Source organism: Camponotus vicinus, unplaced genomic scaffold (assembly GCF_025532165.1).
Source record: "Camponotus vicinus isolate PSW18456_S1 unplaced genomic scaffold, iyCamVici1.0 SCAF_12, whole genome shotgun sequence".
Taxonomy (NCBI): Eukaryota; Metazoa; Arthropoda; class Insecta; order Hymenoptera; family Formicidae; genus Camponotus; species Camponotus vicinus.
The window spans coordinates 13,910,308-13,929,917 of record NW_028141948.1 but is presented as its reverse complement, the minus strand read 5'-3'; the positions used below and the strand labels follow the sequence as shown (position 1 = coordinate 13,929,917).

The window sequence follows — 19,610 nt, the reverse complement described above, 5'->3', positions numbered from 1 at the left end:
CGCTTGCTCCTTCGACCTGATCAAAACGCGGCTGAAGGCTAGTAGGCATCGTCTCTCAGCACCGGGCATGAGCAACGACATACTGCCGTCTTCGTCTTCCGTTTCTTCTTCCAGACAGTTGGACGCCTTTCTAACGATGCAACATACTCATCCGGAAGAAATAACGGTGGAACTTTATTCTGCTGCCGCGACGGGCGTTGTTTCTCCCATTGTAAGAAAGGGGGATATAAACAACGCGATGTAAACGCGTCGCGCTTCTTTTCGTTGCTACCGCACGTCGAACCTATTACGGTGCTGCCTCATGAAAGAGACATGAACCGATCGTCCGTGGCAGCCCGAATGGAGCGTCGTGTCACGTGTGTTGACACGAGTACATTCGAGCGCGCCGTAGACTCGCGATGTATAACGATTTATGGGATATATTCGAAACGGAAAAATCGTGGAAAAATTTGTTATATAATTTAAAAGTATATGTATATGCATACAACCGTATATTTTGTAAAATAACAATGTGTCCATGCAAAAGCTGATATAAAATAATTTATTTAAATGATATTTAACCGTTTTAAAATTATATTATATAATGGAGTTTAATTTATAAATTTTAAATGTATTCTGCTTTAAATTATTAAAGTCTGCTGTGAATAATCTAATCTAAAATTATACTCGTTTGTTGTCAAAGATGACTTATCGATTTAAGAAAAGCAAAATTATTAACTTATATCTTCATGTAGAAAAAATTCAATGTTACTTGAACGCATTTGCTTCTAAGGCGCTACGCGGATTTTGCCATTAGCAACAGAACTAATGAGCAGAGATGTACCCTAAGACACGATAACGTTGGCAATTTTTTTCTTAGACCGTAATTACGCCTGTTCTTAATGAGAAAGCTTGCTGGCCCGGAAGTAACAATGAGGGAGAATCTGTTCCTGTGCCAGATGTTTATACAAGAAGGTGAAAATCAGGTTCCTACACTCATACCGGCGACGTATTCGTATAGTGCCTAGTTGGGTACGTTGCTGGTACATCATGTCGAAGTTAGACTGCGGGAATTAGTTGTGCGCGGCTCCCTAACGACATGACGTATACCGCAGCCAATTAGGAGTTTGAGTCGATAAATTACGCGTTTCTCGAGATACGATTATACGCCGGTGACAGCGTTAATTGCCAATTCCAGGTCGCGAATCTGTCGCTGTTGTATATTGCGTTAGGAAAGCAACCTAACTGGAATCTTCCAGCGAAACAACGCGATGATCATTTACCGCTTCACGAAAACAAGATGTACGAGAAGCGAATCATTATACTAAATCGTTAAGAAAACTTACTTTAAACCAAATAAGAAGCAAAAGAAGGCTAGAAACCAAAGACGCAGGTAATGGTGCGTGATGGTAATAATATATTATGATAGAAACTTTGTAAAGTTATTTATCTTATTAGAAGCGTAAAATATATGTTTAAAATGTACTGTCGACGACGTTTCGACCCTGCTCTAAGTCTTTTTCAAAGTCAAGTAGGAAAAACATAATATTATTTAAATACAATTTAAATACATTATTTAAATACATTTAAATACTTAACTGGATAATAAAAGAAAGGAGTTTACATTTTAAACATATATTTTTGCGCTTCTTATTGTATGTAAAATAAATAACTTTACAAAGTTTCTATCATAATATATTATTACTATCACGCACCATTACCTGCGTCTTTGGTTTCTACCCTTTTTTCTGCTTTTTATTTGATTTATATTATTTGAACCATTTTTACATTTTTATTTTTACTTTTATTTTTACTTTTTACTTTAAACCGTATATACGTACATGTTATTTATTCTAAACATTATGTATCGCTGTCGAGATATGATTTCATAACGTCTTATTCGATTTTCTTACGTGATCGAAATCAATTGGCATGGCTGATGTAAATACGGTTCCGTCATATCAGAATGGAAGAAAATTCCATCGACGACACACTTACGCGTAATTTTCGCGAAAGATACGTTGCAAGTACACGGCACTCTGTATAATTTGCAGGCAGTATTCGCTTCAGTGGCGTGCGCGCTCTGTGGTACCCTCAGCAACTTTACTCATTAGCAATAATTTGATTTGGAACTCCATTAACCATTAAACGCTGCCTGAACGACGAAGTGGATACGCGCGCAATTTCATCGTCATTCGCTTGAATAGGTTAAACTTCTTTAATGGACGAAGCTCCTTCTATCATTCATGCACCAATGAGGCCGTTGAGATCGTTTTCTTGGTGTTAACAAGAAGTCCGCAGAACTGGATTTCACGAGATAATTAACATATTATATGTAATTAATATCTAATAATAGTTGTCGCACGACTTGAAAAGTTACATATCTAATGATTTAATTGGTCAAATATACTGGTAAGCATATTGTTACTTGCGAAGAATAAATAACACACATATATTTAAAGTAAAAAGATAAATATTTGTGAAATATTTTGTATTATTATTATTATATGCTATACACACACACGTTCTTGAATGCTCATAGACGATTAAAACTTTACTACGTGTATGTCTAATCCTATTGAATTCATTGCGTACTTTATATAAGCAGCTTAGGTTTATTATCGTAGAATTACAATTAATAGTTTCTTCGCTTTTTTTAGAAAATCTATATGAGAGATTGACGCAACTACTGCACACACAATAGTGCGTACTGCGTATTGTGTGAAACGAAATACAACAATTTCACTGTACCACGTGCGCGTGGAACGCATCGATATCGTATAGGTAAATGCAATACCGATTCCTTCGCACAGTTCCGATTTCGTGATCGTATCTTGAATTGGGTCAGGCATGCGTGGAAATGGATTATCTATTCGAGCAGAAAATATTTGTCATACGAGCGGCATGTGCGAGGATAGAGAAATCCGCTGCCTAAGCTATCTTTCTTACGCATTTTCTTATTACGCGTTTAATTTAAATTTACGAAAAATGTATTGCTTATTCTTTCCACATATTCTTTTATTATTTTTGATCGATACAAATATATATTTTTAATTGTACGTTGCATAACAATCATGAAATATTCTTTTTAGGATATTCCTAACATTTATATCGTACAAATATTGTAATATCACGATAGAGTAATAATTTTTGATGACATCCAAGCGGTAAAATCTAATCGTTGTGTTAATTAATGGGAATGAGTTAATTTAAGTCAGTTACATTTTGGTTCGACACAATATGATTGTGCAGTTAAAATTGAACGTTTGACCTGCTCATTAAGACAACTTCTGGGCCGTGAAGTGCCTGAGCAAAGCGCGGAACTTTGATCGTCTTGAAGTAGAGAAGGAAAGAAAGAGAGAGAGAGAGAGAAGGAGAGAGAGAGAGAGAGAGAGAGAGAGAGAGAGAGAGAGAGAGAGAGAGAGAGAGCGCTCGTAACCACAGCAGCCGAGGACCGAGACGATTACACGGGCTAATCAAAACGATAATGAGATGTCGAGCCATGATTAATATCTCACCTTTACGTCTACCATCTTCTTCCAATACTTAATAAAAGTCCGCGCTCTTTCTTTCTTTAAACGACTTTTATTCTTCCTTGCTACTAACTTTCATCGCGCTCGTGATAATTACTCTCAAAGAAATTTTTTTGCAACAAAATTGTTATATTATATTTCTAGATAGAGGGTAAAGAAAGAGATATGATACATTTATGGATATATTTACGTAATAAGCAATAAGTGATCTTATATAAATAAGTGATCTTATATTGTGTAACTAATTAGTATTATTATGTAAAATTGTCGTATTTTTTCTCGTGTATTCTCTGTGTGCTATTTTTAATTTTTAATTTTTTTGTTTCAGGTGAGCATTTTTACTACAAGTTTGCGCAAAATTATAATTGCGATTCGATAAACACGCATGCTAATCAAGTTAATGTTACAGTCTTTTGTAAGTATTAATTAAAATCAATTATTAATTAAAAGTTGATAATTTGGGGAAACTTAATGTCAAAGTAATAAACAAATTATTAATTCTGTGTACATAGCATGAAGGAAATATGAATGAGGCATTAACAGAATATGCGCAAGCATGTGTATATAAGTTATAAAACTAATATATGTAATACTCCAGAAGTTATCTACTACGGTTCATGAATTTTAACGCAAAATCATCTCTATATGAGCATCATTTACATCGTATAACTGATAGACCTTTTAGACATTACATGTTAGAAACACTCTTTATTTAATGAGTTTTTATCTTAACAAATTAAAAATACTGAACTCTTCAAATAACGATGATAAAATAATAATTATAACCTAAAAAATTAAAATAATACATAATAAAAAATTTCAAGTTTTATTGTTAAATTTTACTTCTATAAATTTTATTTTTATATAAACAAAATTAAATTTTTTTATTATAAAGAAATATTATATTCGAAAATGAAGAGAGTTCTCCTTTCATATATTTTCAAAAACACACATGTTATCAATTTACATATTATCAATAATAAAAGATAGAATTATCTATACAATTTTATATTAATTGTATATGTATGTAGTACTGTATAATATTACATATAAAAGATTTTTTTTATAATTATTAATTTTTTTAACAAAATTGTGCCTTTATTAAATGCGTAATTAATAAGAGCTAATGCTTTAACAATGAGATCCAATCGATATGTAGCAATTCCTTGATGCGTAATTCTTTTATTATAATCTTGCACATGAGGGTAACTATGCGTGAATTTGCATAAAGCGCATTAAAGCGTTTCTACAGATGGCTCAGCAATAATCACGACGTAATCCTCATGGTTCTATATACACTGCTCACTAGTAATCGATTGATTTCCCTGTGATCGGCTTAAATACTACTCTATGTTAATCGCTCAAGCGAGATGCTGTTGCACGACGAATTGTTACATAAGATCGACATGTTTATCTCCCGTATGTACGTTGCTTCTGTAATTAGGATGTTAATTTACTGCATAATCTTCATAAGTAATGTAGATATATGCATAAGTATATCTGTGTTTTAACTTTTATCATTAATCCTTTTAGTAGTCATTATCATTTCTTATAAATTTCTTCATGTCGCATACATTAAGTTAGATGAATGAGCACCGCAACTATGTACTTTACAATGTGTAGAATTTTTCTACAAATTTTAAGTTATATATGTATGTCGTGTATTGTGTACGTGTGAGCATGTTTCGCAATTATAAATTAACTTTATGTTTAGGAAATCATATACATTCGTAAGTATTTTTGATGTGAATTCTATAATGAGTCAATTTAAAAATTAAGAGAGCGAATGTGCTGTGTACATATAATAAAATCTCTAATTCTGTATTTTCAAATATTATTCAAATGTTTTTATTAAAATACTTCGATCGATTTGTGTTGGCGCGTTATTCTATTTTAAATGGCACGTTCTAAAAAGAATCTGCGATATATGCGCATCGCATATGAACGATAAAATTGTACATGTGACATGAGTTGTAGCTCCATTTAAAATGACAAACATTCTGTGTCAAGCAATATGTAAAATACGCCACAATTAAATAGATTTTTATACGAATCGTGTGAAATTGCAGTCCGTAATTCAAGTAGTGTCATAATCTAAGCTTACGCAATCAGAGTTACTATCAGAAGCTATTTATGTGAGATATTGTATGATATGTACGCGCGCGCGTATCGTTATATCCGCTTGTCGTTGACGACATTTTCTTTTTGACGTGACAGCGAACCGGAAAACTGGTTTTACAATCTCGAAGGGCGACTCAGACGAGATAGGAACCCTTGAATTATCCATTTTGAAATTGTCTGTACGTCAGCCTAGAGGACGTATCGATTACACGGTGTCCGAATTATCTTGAGGGACAAGGATACGGGGGTTGCGCGGGATTTGGATTGGGGTAGACATACCCCACGGCTAGCGTGTCACCACTTTAATTACATCCATCCTGCGCAGCGCTCTCCCTCCCCCCTTCGTTCCCTCGTACCCTGTGGCTCTCGTCAAACCGTTACCGAGCTATTTTCCATGTAACGCAACCTCTCTGAAACGTTCACGTTCCGGTATTTACGTACGCTTATACACTCTACTCTCATATATTTCCTGAAGGGTCAACATTTATTAAAAAAAAAAAAAAAGAAATGCTTCTCAATATTATCCCGTAGCTTACATTCACCTTTGCGAGCAAGTTTTTAATTGAAGGTTTGTGAACGGAGTAATAAAAAAGCGGCTTTTCAACGAAAAGTTATGAGATATTCGAGAAATCCGTATTTTCGTATATCACTGACATATATATTACGTTATGGAAAGTAATATGAGATTTTAGAGAAATAATGTGTGTTATACAGTTATATTTTACTTTTAAAATTTTTTGCTATTTTCTCAATCAACGAGTTCAATCTCATCGCAGAATATATAGGCTGCTATTCCATAATCTATAAAAATATACTATCTACGCATAAGCATATATATATATATATATATATATATATATATATGAGAGAATATTTTTTTTGAAAACTGATACGTTTCTTTCAGAAAAATCAAATATTATATTTTTTAAATAAAAATTAAGTTCTGTATTATTTCATTTTTCAACGAAGATTATCGCTCAAACTCATTTAAATTTTGGAACATTTACTCTCCATTTCTGTATAAAATAATTTCAATTAACGATATATAGTCTTTTTATATTATAAAATACATCTACAATGTAGAAGTTTACGTATTGATCAAGGATAAACCATAATTTTTGTGTGTATTGAATAAAAATAGTTTATCATCTCTATTGCTCATGGCATACATCCTCTTCACCATACTCTTTGCCATCTCCCGTATTATATCCCTTTCGTCACGCTCACGAATAATTCAAGCATTTCGTTACATCCGTGCATGATTGGCCGATTTCGATATTAAATGCGAGCGAGCAAATACTCGTTCCGCAGCCCACTCGACATTCCCATCTCTCTATCGGTCTCCCTTCTTTCTTTTTGCTCATATTGCTCCATCCCGGCCGGACTCGGCTGTTTCATGCTACTCGGCTCTTTCATTCGCGCACCGCTTTCATTTCGCGTATTAATTGGAAACAACTCCAAAATGATACCGGACGCGATGCTTTATGCGCGTAAATATTCCGACTGGAATTTAATATCGACCGTGGTCTTTCTCTGTAAAGTGTAAAAATACTGATTATCCTCTCGCTCTACAGGATATAGATCCACATCGAATAGGCGCGTAAATACATTTATGCTCGATTCCGATTCGAATTTTTGCTTGTAGTTTTTCTAAATTTCAATATATCTTCGAAACTTAATAAATTTTTAATTTATTTAAATATTGCTTGATCTATGTGTGTATATGTATAGTAAAACTGTTATTTATTCAATAATATGAATTATATTATTTTAATTGAGTGCATAATATGGATAATATTTTGGCAACATAAAATGATTATAATTTAATAAAATACTAGCTAATTAAATTTACAATATAGCCATTAAAATTAATATAATTTTTTTCTGATATGAACTAATAATTTATTGATAAGTTCGTAAGCTATTAACTTAATCGCAAAGCATATAATTTATGTATTTGGAGCAGATTGCTAGTTTGTTAGAGGAATAAACGCATTCCATTCAAACGTAAGACAGACGACATACCGATACGTTAGGTATGCCTTCGAACTTAGTTTCGAATTCGGTACCGGATCGAAGCGGGTATCGAACTGCGGTCTCTCTTCGACGCATCTTCCCTTTGGAGTTGCGAGGCAAGTTGAACACGAAACTACGTTGTTAGAGAAACTTTCCTTGCTAGTTAGCCGCTGCCTTTCTCGGGCTTCTCGCAACCCTTTTACACGGCATAATTGAGTGTCACCTAGACATAACAAATGGACCCAACGAGGAGGAGACGGAAAGATGTGTAGGGAAAGATGGGGAACACGACGGTTTCAGTCTTCACTGTCGGAAGCTCGCCCTATGGCACTACCGTCGCATGGGTCAAGTTACTTGTGACTCGCTTCTGATTAATGGATGTACTTGTTTAACATGCTAGAGTCGGGTCGCGTTTGTCCACCAAATGTCCGTGTTAATGTCCACGTTCAAACGTTAACGACTGCCATTGGGATACGTTGCCCGTCGAAGTTCAAAATATTTTAAAGGATTATTTTAATCAAACTCATGAAAACTAGCATTTAACATTATCAGATTTTTTAATCATTTAGACTTTTGTTTTAGTAACCTTTTCCGTGATTATTTTTTCGAAGATTTACTTAAAAATTCAAACCGAACTATTAGATTTTAATCTTATTTGATTTTCTCTTTATTATCATAATAAATGAAATGTGGAAACTCTCTCTGCTTTAAGAGAACGGTGCTGAAAATTGATTACTTAATGTGGTTCGTTAATAAGACGCAATTTTGTAATGATATCTCTAGAACAAAAAATGTAGTTTTATTATGTGTAAAATTCGCCATGCGTGGAAAGTTCGCCGTCTAAAATGAGTTCTAAGATTCAGGTTGGCACAATCTTCGCCTGCCTACTTAAATAAACTTCTCAACACTCCGTGAGGCATTCGCGCATGAAAATGTTAATAAGGCAAGTTTTAACGAGGCCCGGAGCGTCTCTGCCTGGCCAGCCGGAATTTTGCGCTTTTGCTTTTCCCATTCATTTTTTTCAGATTTTGGTTAGGTACAATGTGATGTAAGCAATTTTTTTGTCATAAAAATATTTTATAAATTTGTATCTAATTTATAATTAAAAATATCTCTGTCGTTGAGGTATATTCGTAATTTATCCATCTTTCGCAACGTTTGTAATACTAAATAATAATTAGACACAACAATTGAACAACGATGGAATAAATTTACATGCACACATACATCAGAATTTAATTAAATTCATTACATTATTAACATTAATGCTACAATTATCATCGAAGTACGTGTAATGATTAGTATTATTCAATAGTTGTTCATGACTATTAAATTTCCCAAAACTGAAATCAGCGGATCGGATAGAACAAATCATCCGCTACTACGAAAGCAGCACAAGCCAACCCTTTTGCCGTTAAAAATTCTTAGATTTCCGAACAGTTGTGTCATGCTCCACCACTTTTATTGGCCCTTCGAGCTAAAGGATGGATATTGCATTATCCGCTCAAACAAACCCCGGACGGCTTCAGTCGGCTAGCTTAAAGGTGAACCGACTCCGGGTTCAGTCAAAGTCGATAATAGTCGCCGCTGAGGTGTGAGCGGTGTGCCGGGTTAGGAAGGTGGAAAAGGTTGAGGACGGAAGGAGGATCTCAGAGGGTGTGATAAAGTCGTTATACAGGCGACACCTGCCCCCCTGCACTCTTCCCTCCCCCTTTGCCCATCCACCTCCCCCTCTCTCCTCCGCAGCTACCATCGCCAGCTCACTCCTCACTCCTCAACCTCTCCTTTAGTCCCTCTTCATCCTCCCTATTACGGGCACAATGTTAAAGGGACTCCCGACGAGATTGAATTTGCTAACGGAAAACGCGAGTGAGTGAAACGTATTTGCTTTTTATCCCTCACTCCATTGAGAAGTCCTGCACCTCCCTCACTCCTCGTCCCTTCCCGCTAACTCTCCCGTTCCCGAAGATCCCCTCACCGATCGACCACCTTCATCTTCCGGCGTCCTCTTTCTCCCTTCCCCTCCTCTTCTGCCCCCCATCGTCCGACCGATGTGACTACCCTTCCGTACCAGGACTCCGGATCAGCTCTCTCTACCACTTTCTTCTTCGCACGTCTCGGCACATTTGTCCAACGTTAAGGAAGTGACTCACCGTCGAAATCCCACGGAGCTGATGTGTCTTGGCACGTTCTGGAAACTGATGTGATGTGAGATTTTTCTGAAGTATTTTCTTCGACAAGGCGATGCCTTTTCCTCTGATCCCCCGACAGACATTAAATTATTAGCTGCTTTATGAGGATTTTAAATGTCGCGACCTTATTTTTGCCATTTCCCTCGTGACAATAAAATTATTGAAAGTGATAATACACATTTTTTATATTTTTCTTTATTTTATAATTATACTTAATATTCTGAAAATCTATAATTTATTTGAACTATCATAAAGAGAATATATATATTATATATAGTTTTCAACACGCATGTCATTTTTACACCTGTATCAAGTGTTAAAAACACGCTATATAACGAAATCCGTGACTTGTACTGCATTCATTAGACTTGGTATTTACGGCAGAATATATGTCATATAAAGTGCGACCTTGAGATTCTGCCTGAGCCTCTCTTTCTCTCTCTCTTTCTCTTATTCCTTTACATATTTCCGAAACATGCTTCTACAACGCGTTGTACAGATTTTCTACAACGTATTATAACCGCAAGGAAATTTAATTACTTTGTACAGTATATTTAGAGACGTTGAGTAAAATTAATTTATCGTAATTGCATGTTAGCATTACTTGCGAATGATAGCTTGAGATAACTAACGTTGACTCTTGTACTATACAGTTGAACAATAGAAACTTCATTTTACAGAGTGAACGAGATAGAATGATGATTAAAATGTATTTACGACCTTAGACATTTTGAAAGCTTTTCGCATTATTTTCTTGAGAATAAAATAAAATCATTAATGTAAATTTAATGCTATTTGCATTATTGCATCAATAACAAGAATTTCTAGAATGTTTAGGAATTCTTTCGCTTAAATTAGATGAGAATTTTTAAATGCAAATTCTATTAACATAACCTGCATTTGATTGGATGTCGTGGTTGCAACGATCGACATAAAAATGACGACATTCAATGCACTTTCGTTCTGTTCCTCCCGCAAGAAGAAGAAGCCAACTCTTCGTCCTTAAGCTGTAGAGAGGGGGGAGGGAGAGAGAGGAAGCGCGGGAAACCTTTGAAAGCGCAACATGCGAAATCCTGATAGCCCCCTGAGCACAGGATACATATACATATACAGGAAAGGATGGTTAGGGCGGGTGGTAGGCTGCGCGCGCTGGGACCGCATGCGGCAGTCCCTCACTCTCTTCGCGTTCTGATGCGTCAAGTGCATCTCGCCCTCCCTCGACCCTCCGCACCGTCCGTCCAATCCATCCTTTCCCCGCGGTGCCTTCCACCACTTCCTTCACCTGGACTCTACCCACCCCTGCTTCCATCCCCTGGTCCTCCCTCTTTCAACCCTTCGCCTATCAGGCGTCGCCAACAGGTCAATAGCGCAAGTAGGTCACGTCTGTAGCTGCCGACGCCACTGCCGCCACCAACGACGACGACGACGACGATGATGACGACGACGACGACGATAACGTCGACGACGACAACGAATGCACTTTCGCGCTCGGTGCTACTTATCTTTTAGGGGCAAACAAAGGGGAGAGTATGAATGCGCGCTCCAAACACGTGCCTCGATCGAATTGAGAGGCCGATCTCTCTTCAATCGACACGTGGCTACAACATCTAATTACATGTTATACATTATTTGTTCATAATATCGATTATTCGAATAAAATACATGGCGCTGTAATGAACCAATCATTTCTTCTCGTAAATGTGAATTCATGATAACAAACGGATTTCGCCAATTGTATACACGCTTCGCTTTGCAACGACCCGTGACGAAACGCGACTAATTGGCACGAGGGGAACAAAGCTCGCGCTCCGAAGGGAAAATAGCGATGGAGGAACAAAAGAGAGCACGGACCAAGGAAACGGTTTCGTCAACCGGACCGAAGTTTTTCGCGAGTAGTGCCCCGTCGTCTCTTTTACCCCGTGGCACGTAGCAAGTCGAAATCGCGTCTGCTCCAACACGGCCACGCTCCGCCCCAGACATGCACTCATTGGCGATGGCCTGCGTCGGCCTAGTACCGCGGCCTATACCAGAACCAGGGTTGGAAAATGCGGGGGTCGTGGGTCGTGCCGGAGTGCGGATTTCTGGCACGATGCCGCGTCGCCGCGCTCGTACAGGCAACAGTTATTCGCCGCTATGTGCTGCGTTACCCTGCTACTAGGGCTACACCGGCTGCGGCTAGGGGTGGAACTAGAGATTCGCGATTCTCTCCTTATCTCTATGTTAGACTTGTTACAAGGATGAAAGGAAGCGAACGCTTCGATCGCTCGATCATTGAACTTGCCGCAATACCCATGATACAATTGAACTCGACGTTGCGACTCGAACGACGGGCCAAAAGGGTGCATGAATATCGCAGTTGATAATTGAAATTTATTTTACTACTCGATTCGTCCTTGTCTATGTTTGAGAAATTTATTCTTAGTTTTATAAGTTAGTTTATCAACTATTCATAATAATTTTTTTTTAAATACCCCGAGCATGCGAAATTAATGAAATCACAATAGATCATTGTGTATATTTGCAATTGACGTGCAAATTGATTGATATGAAACGAAAGGGAGAAAATCTATCTATAATTCTGTTCTGTGTCATAAAGACATTAGATAATATTTAACATTAATATGTCATTATTAACGCGCTTTTAGATATGTATGTGATTGCACAATATATTTGTATCATTAATATTTTTAATATATTTGTATTATATTAATATTTTTAAAATAAATTTAAATTACGCGTAAAAGTTTGCATTCATTAAGCTTTCATAAAAGCGATTTATTGTCCATTTATCTTCTTAAGCAATTTAAAAACAAAAAAAATAATATCTTGCTTATAATGCAGAAACGCGTGAGGAATTTTCATGCTTTCGTTATGGATAGTAATATCTTCTTTCGCTGTTTCCAGCGCACGTTTATCGCGTTCGAAACAGTGCCATATTGGAAGAAGAAAATGCCCCGTCTTCGTTCTCATGTAAATCTTTGTTTGCTCGCAGAAGAAGGTATAAAAGGAACCTATTCTATGGTGGGGGTCTCGTCCCTGAAACCTTCTCGTCTGTCTGTAAATTTTACGGCATTCGCTTCCTCTTGAATATTCGTAAAGTTTTCTCCCGCGGACTTACAGATACTTAAATCTTTATTTGTTCCCAAGGGAAAATGGTCTTTCTGCAACATTATCAACAGGGTGGAAATCTATCTCACTGTGTTTTAACGCGACATTAATATTCCACATAACACATTGTATCATAATTTACGCTTTAGCGTGCAATATGTTGCAGATTGTAATAGAGATGATGTATTAATAATAAGAATCATGTAGATTTATGCATATATTTATTTATACTTTCGCGATGCAAGATAGAAAAGAAAAATCTAAGTTATTATTTTATTTTTATTTTACGTTGCAAAATCGCTCTCTTTGCTATTATTTCGATAATTTTTCATGTATCGCGCGGAGAAAAGCAATCACGAACAGCAGCCCTGCTATAGCTCTGTGGATGACACGTTGAAACAAAAACGCGTCGGATCTCGAACCAACTCGGGATTACAATGACGGATACGGTGAAAGAAGCTGAAAGTGTGTTAATTAAAGGCGTCGAGCGCGAAAAGTCCTAGCGCGTTTTTTGGCTCCACGTCACGAACTGTAACTCGGTTCTCGTCACGTTACCCAGGGTTACGCCGCGACGCGGCTGGGCCTCCCCGGCGCACATACACACCCCCGCGTCACATCCATGCGCGATGCACATAATGACAGTGGGTGCGAGTACATATATCGGAGTGAGCGTGTCACGTACGCGGTTCTAGTACATATGTACGTATGTAGCCGCGTATTTACCAGATGCACTGCTCTCGGTCGTACTGCCAGGCAGAATTCCGCTCGGCCCTATTACCTTCGATTTGTCAGCTGGCTGCAGACGATAACGCATTTCCCTGGTTCGTCCTATCTCTCACCCTTTCCCTAGCTGGCTTTATACCACCCGCACGGTCTCCGTTCGTCTCTTTCTCCCGCGTCGCGCCGCGCACCACCTTCTCCTCCCCCTCCTACCTCTTCATTTGCACGGCCACCCTTTCTCTCCCCGATGTCGCTCTCTTTCTCTTTCTCTATCGCATTTACTCTTCTCTTTCTGCGTATGGCCATGTGCGCACTATGCAGCGGAGTAATGGTTTCGTTATTGAATTACCATCAACTGCAAATTTCATTTTATTTTGGGAAAGTGCTGATACACACGCGCGCGCGCACGCCACAACCGTGCGCGCCAAGACGAAATGAAATTTGTCAGGCTGTTTGTTGCGCGTGATCGTTCTGTCCGATGTGTAGAAAAATTTTTTTTTCGTTTTCGGGAATTAAAAATCGCGATTGGCGAGAAATAGTTGTTACGCGAGGAATGATGGAGTTGCGATGCATTTTCGAGATTTTATTGCATTCGTCGTATTTTAAAGGCGTTGTTGGAAACACAGACTTACTAGGCCATTAGCGGAACCTTTAGCGACCGAGTTCACCGTTGACCTTACGCATTACTATTCCATTTTTGCGATCGTCCCGGTTACCCTTGATTAAATTCACGACCACTCGAGAGGCACGGAGTGCGAGGCTTTCGAAAGAAAGGATTGGCAGCCACTGAAGCGTTCATCATGCGACGATCTCGACAAATATAAGAAGCTTTCTCAAAACATTTGATTTGAATAATAAATCCTTATCAGAGGTAGAGGAAGAACCGCGCGCGATCCAATTACCGCAGGGCGATGAATACCTATTTCAGGATAGTCTCTCTCCATCGTTTCCTTTACTTCCCTACTTTCATCTTCTCATCGTTATTATTCTCTTTGCTTTCGCCATCCGACCGCTATCAGCATTTCCTCCCTCTTTCTTCGTTTCTCTGTTCGTACCCAGGCGGCTGTTTCCACAATTTTCCCTCGGGCAATATGTGTCATTTACATTACGCGCTGTATACAAGTGGAGAAATGGCATTCCGTGTGCCTGCACTCAGCGTGCATCAAGCGTCTCTTTCCATAGGCCTTTCTTTATCTCCTCTTCTTTAGCGTTTTAGCTGAGTGGAGTATTAAGAACAGAAAGATATTGCGGATCGCGGTTTGTACTCGAGAAGCTAGACGTTATATACAATGCACGTTGTGAAAATATATTTGCCCACACGCGTACACAGTTGCAATTAATTAACAAGTAATAAATGTGAATAGAGGAAACGAAACGATAGCGAACGATTTTTGAGAATTTCCAGGCTATCGATGCGAAGGTTCTTCTCCATTTGTCCTCGAAACATGCATCGTCTCTTCCGGCGCGGCGGAATAATTTGCGTAAAAGCGGGTCATGATTGCGATGCCATATCGTCGGCGGAACATTTCGTGCTCCACGACAAAGTTCTCACGAGACTCGCCGTATACAGCAGCGTCAAGCCTTTCGAGTAGCGTCGTGGTATAAGAGGACTTTACGCGAAGACGCTACTGGAGGGATGGTCCCGAAGTTATCGAAGGGGATGCATTCACGTCTCGTAGAGTCATAGAATGTAATGAATTACTCTTTGCCAAACAATGCCGGTAGGAGCTACCGGAGCAAATAGGATAAACTGATTTACCGCTCATGTAGACGTCGCTATATTGGCGAAGGATCGAGATAGGAAGGACAGAGCGACAAAAAGTATTGCAAAAGAAAAGAGAGGGAAAATGGGGGACGCAAGCTCTATACATCAGTAATCACACGTACATAAATATGTATGTATGTATAAGATACATACATAAGATATATACATACGTATAGTTTATTAAAGTTTGGTTACCTCTTTCGAATCACTCGTCCTTTATCTATTTTCTACATTAGAGAAGACTCGAGTTATGTGACTGTCGAAAGTCGAAACTACTTTCGCGAAAGAGTTCGAGCTCGCCATGCGAGAGCGTCAGTTTCTTTTCTTGGAAGTATGCCCGCCAGCTTTTTTGGACTTTGCGAATCTGCGCGTAAACCGATGGAATCGTTACTCCAAGAGATCTCGAGCGAAGTGATAAAGTGCAGAACGTTCCGTTCTGACGTAGAGACCTTAATGAGAAAATTTTCCGCTAAATTTTCTATTTCTACTAGAGCGAAAAGATCCAGATCGATATACGCAATCGTACGGTTTATAGAGACAAGCATGCCATCTCGATAAAAAGACACATTACAGGACAGAGATATATATGCGCTTCCACATCCTCAGAATCTCTCATGAATCGATTTGCAGCGTTATGACGAGTTCCCGAAAGCGGAGCTTTGTTCATAGAGTGCGTTAGACATCGTTGAAGTACACAACGTGAAAGCTGGGAAAGAGGGTGCAAACGAGGAAGTAAAGGATCGAAGACGGAAAGGAGGAAGAGAGAGAAAAGGAGAAAGGGAGACAAAAGAAAGAAGAGCGAAACGGGAGTTCGTAATAAACCTCTCGCGCTAGTTCCCGAAGCGAAGAAGAGTATAATCGAGCAAACTGCCTTATTTTTCCCTTTCGTCTATCTTGAACCTTTTCCGCGTTCAAAGGGCTTTCTGTTACGTGCACGTCGGTACGCGTATTCAACTTTCTTCGGCTATTTATTAACGATTGGATAGCGTCAAAAAGCAACTTAATATTAGTGAAACGAGCGCATTTTACCTCAAGGCAATTCAATGATGAATTTAATTTTTCACGATTAAAGATACGTTCTTCTCTTGTCATTTTGCGCGCAATTTTATTCGATGAAAACTAAATTTCGTAAAATCACGATTGAAACGAAATTAATACTTAGGGATAGATTTACAAGCAAATCAATATTAATACGATAACCTTAATCAATCGAAAGTTATCTGTTTTCGTTCGCACTGTAACCTTGACCATTTATTGCGATGTCGAGCGCTATTAAACGGTCGTATCGCCCCCGGAACAGTCTAACACGAATAGTCCGGTGCCGAAGATAAAATCAATATTACGTCGGTCATGAAATACGAGCGTCATATGATACAGTGAACCCCTTACATGATCTCTATGGTCATATCACCATATCACTACAATGTATTCCTCTAGATGTGCACAATGTTATTGGCCCCTTCAATGTAGCTGCAATATTATCCACGAAATTCCATCGCTTTCAAACTTCTCCTTTGTACCGAATATCGATCTTTAGCTACGATTTTGATAGGAGCCAGGTGTGAAAATCAAAGTATAATACGCCATACGTAATGTAAAATGCATTAAGATGTTGCGTTATCAGGGCGTCACGGTAGAAATATCGCACCGGCATTAATAATACAGTAAGTTTAAGTGAACAGCGAGCCTTAGCTGGTACGCTAGCTCGTTGAGAGATAATAACACGGATTCAGTAGCGAGGAATATGATGGGAAGACCATTAAATAAAAGCAAGCTAGTGCGGAACGCTGCAAACAAAACGTGAGGAAGAAACTGAGAGAGAGAGAGAGAGAGAGAAACAGTCTTCCTGACATAAATAACTAGAAACAACAGAGACTGTAATTAAGAGGAATATTTCGCGAGAAGCAAACGGAAACTTGTTAGTGACGCTATAATTATCAATATTCACACGTACTAATAGTAACGACGTACAAATTTCTTACCACTCAAGTTTGCAGCGTTTTCGAAATAAAAATTTCAAATTTGTTTAATATTAAGCAAGTATATAGAAATATATATATGTGTATATATATGTAACACATTAAAATAATAATAAAAATGTAATATGTATTTTAAAGCTAATATGTATTTTAAAAAATTGAATATGTGTGTGTAATATATGTATCTTTTCTATTAAGGTAAATGGCTATAACTTCGTCAGCGGATATAATTTCGTCAGGCCTTCTTAAAATTAAATAAATTAAGCAAATCGTTTCAAATCGGGAAATATAGTCGATATACGCGAGATTGTTTAATTTATTTAATTTTAAGAAGGCCTGACGAAATTATATCCGCTGACGAAGTTATAGCCATTTACCTTATTTCGTTTAATATTTTCTAAATCTAGATAGAACATATACATATATATAATTCATCGCTGCCTTTATATAACTTTATATTTGCAGCACAAGTACAAGTATTTTTTCATAAAAGGCAAAGAAAATGATTATCAAATTTTAAAAGTACTTTTTTAAACGCGTATAAATATTTCGAGTTAAAGGAAGTCCCTTTTAATTCTGACATGATAAAATTTTCTTTTCTATTGTGAAAAATCTTAAGTGTCATAGAATTTACATTTTGGTAAACACGCAGGAACGAGCGACAAGAATTTTTAATTATTGTATACGCATACAGTAGCGAAAATGTTAGACTAGATGGAGTTTTACTTGGACTTGTTGGCAAATTATTGTTTTTTATTATGAGAAAAAAGTAATATTAAAAAGTACCCCCTAATACTTTTATTCTGACAGAAAACGTGCAAGCGAACGTTAGGAATTTATAATCGTACACGTGTCCACATAAGCAAGCATTTTTAATACTTTTATATGCTTGACGTAAATAAATTTTTTATCTTTTGGTTAAAAAATTATTTAATTATTTAATTATAATAACAATGTAATATTTAACCCATTTACTCTTAATATTCTTTTCTTTGAATTATATTAATTAAAATTTTTAATACAAATTTAATTCAGGTTTTTAATACAAATATACATATGAAATCTATTTATGTTATTTCTGCTTAATAATGCACATTGATTATTTTTAGTAAATATTTATTTTAATAAAACTGTTTTACTACCTCTTCTCCTCTATTATACAAATATTTTTTCACTCAATAGAGCAAACTAGAATAAAACTTCTGATTGATACTTTGATTAATACTTTGAAATATTACATTTCCAAAAAATAATTGTACATACATTAAATTTTAAGTTTTGACTATATGATACAATGTTAATAAACACATTTTATTGTACTTATTGTATTACTAATACTCTATCCAAGTTATTTTTAATATGATAAACATATATATTTTATTTTTGTTATAAATCATATATTTTATTTTTTTAGATTGTATATCTGCTTATGTGGGCTTCTTATGTGTGTACTTTTATAATAAATCGAAGATTATATAATATATAAATAATTAATCCCGAAACTCAGATTTAATTTACAGATTTAATTTACATTTAGGATTAATTATTTATATAATTATTTATATCGATATATTCTATTTATCTCAGAACAATGGATTTATGAAATAATATATTTATTTATAATATTCTTATTCATAATTTGAAACTTTCATAAATCCATTATTACGAGATTATATAAAATTAAAAAGAAATACTTTCACTCACCGATCTGATGTGTAAGCAGCGGAGCTGTATTATATAACATTGATCTATAAAAATACAAACATATCCAAATTATAAAGCAATGTCAAAACAATTACTTTTTCGAAAAATAATTATTGCGCGAATTAAATTTTGTATTTCTCTAAATAGATATTTTTTATAAAAAAAATTACGTGTAAATTCCGAGAAGAAAATTCTTTTAGATATAAGTTTTTATAAAATTTATATATTTTATATATTTTTTTATAAGATATTTTAAATAATCTTAACTCTAAAACAATATTGTAATATATTTTATATGTATCTAGTATTTAAAAATATATATACGTCCGCATATATATACGTATGTATATACATAATATTAAATATTTTAAATATTTCAAAATAAAGTTTAGAAAAATTAATGTACATATCCTACTACGCAATAGTGCAAAATTAATTATTACTGTGGGGATAGACGAGTGATTAACCTCAAAAGTAACAAAAGTAAATTAAA

The 19,610-nt window shown here is 36.4% G+C and overlaps 1 protein-coding gene across 4 annotated transcripts in view; it reads right to left on the bottom strand.

The window, feature by feature from the left end:
- Positions 1–19,610, bottom strand: part of LOC145963447 (uncharacterized) — a 443,557-nt gene that overhangs the window by 163,405 nt on the left and 260,542 nt on the right. For 2 of the 4 annotated variants that reach the window (XM_083085412.1, XM_083085409.1), the window contains exon 2: positions 19,118–19,161. The exons of the other annotated variants lie outside the window; for them this stretch is intronic. The gene's annotated coding sequence lies outside the window, so the exon portion shown is untranslated. The remainder of the gene's footprint in view (positions 1–19,117; positions 19,162–19,610) is intronic. 4 annotated transcript variants of the gene reach the window in all.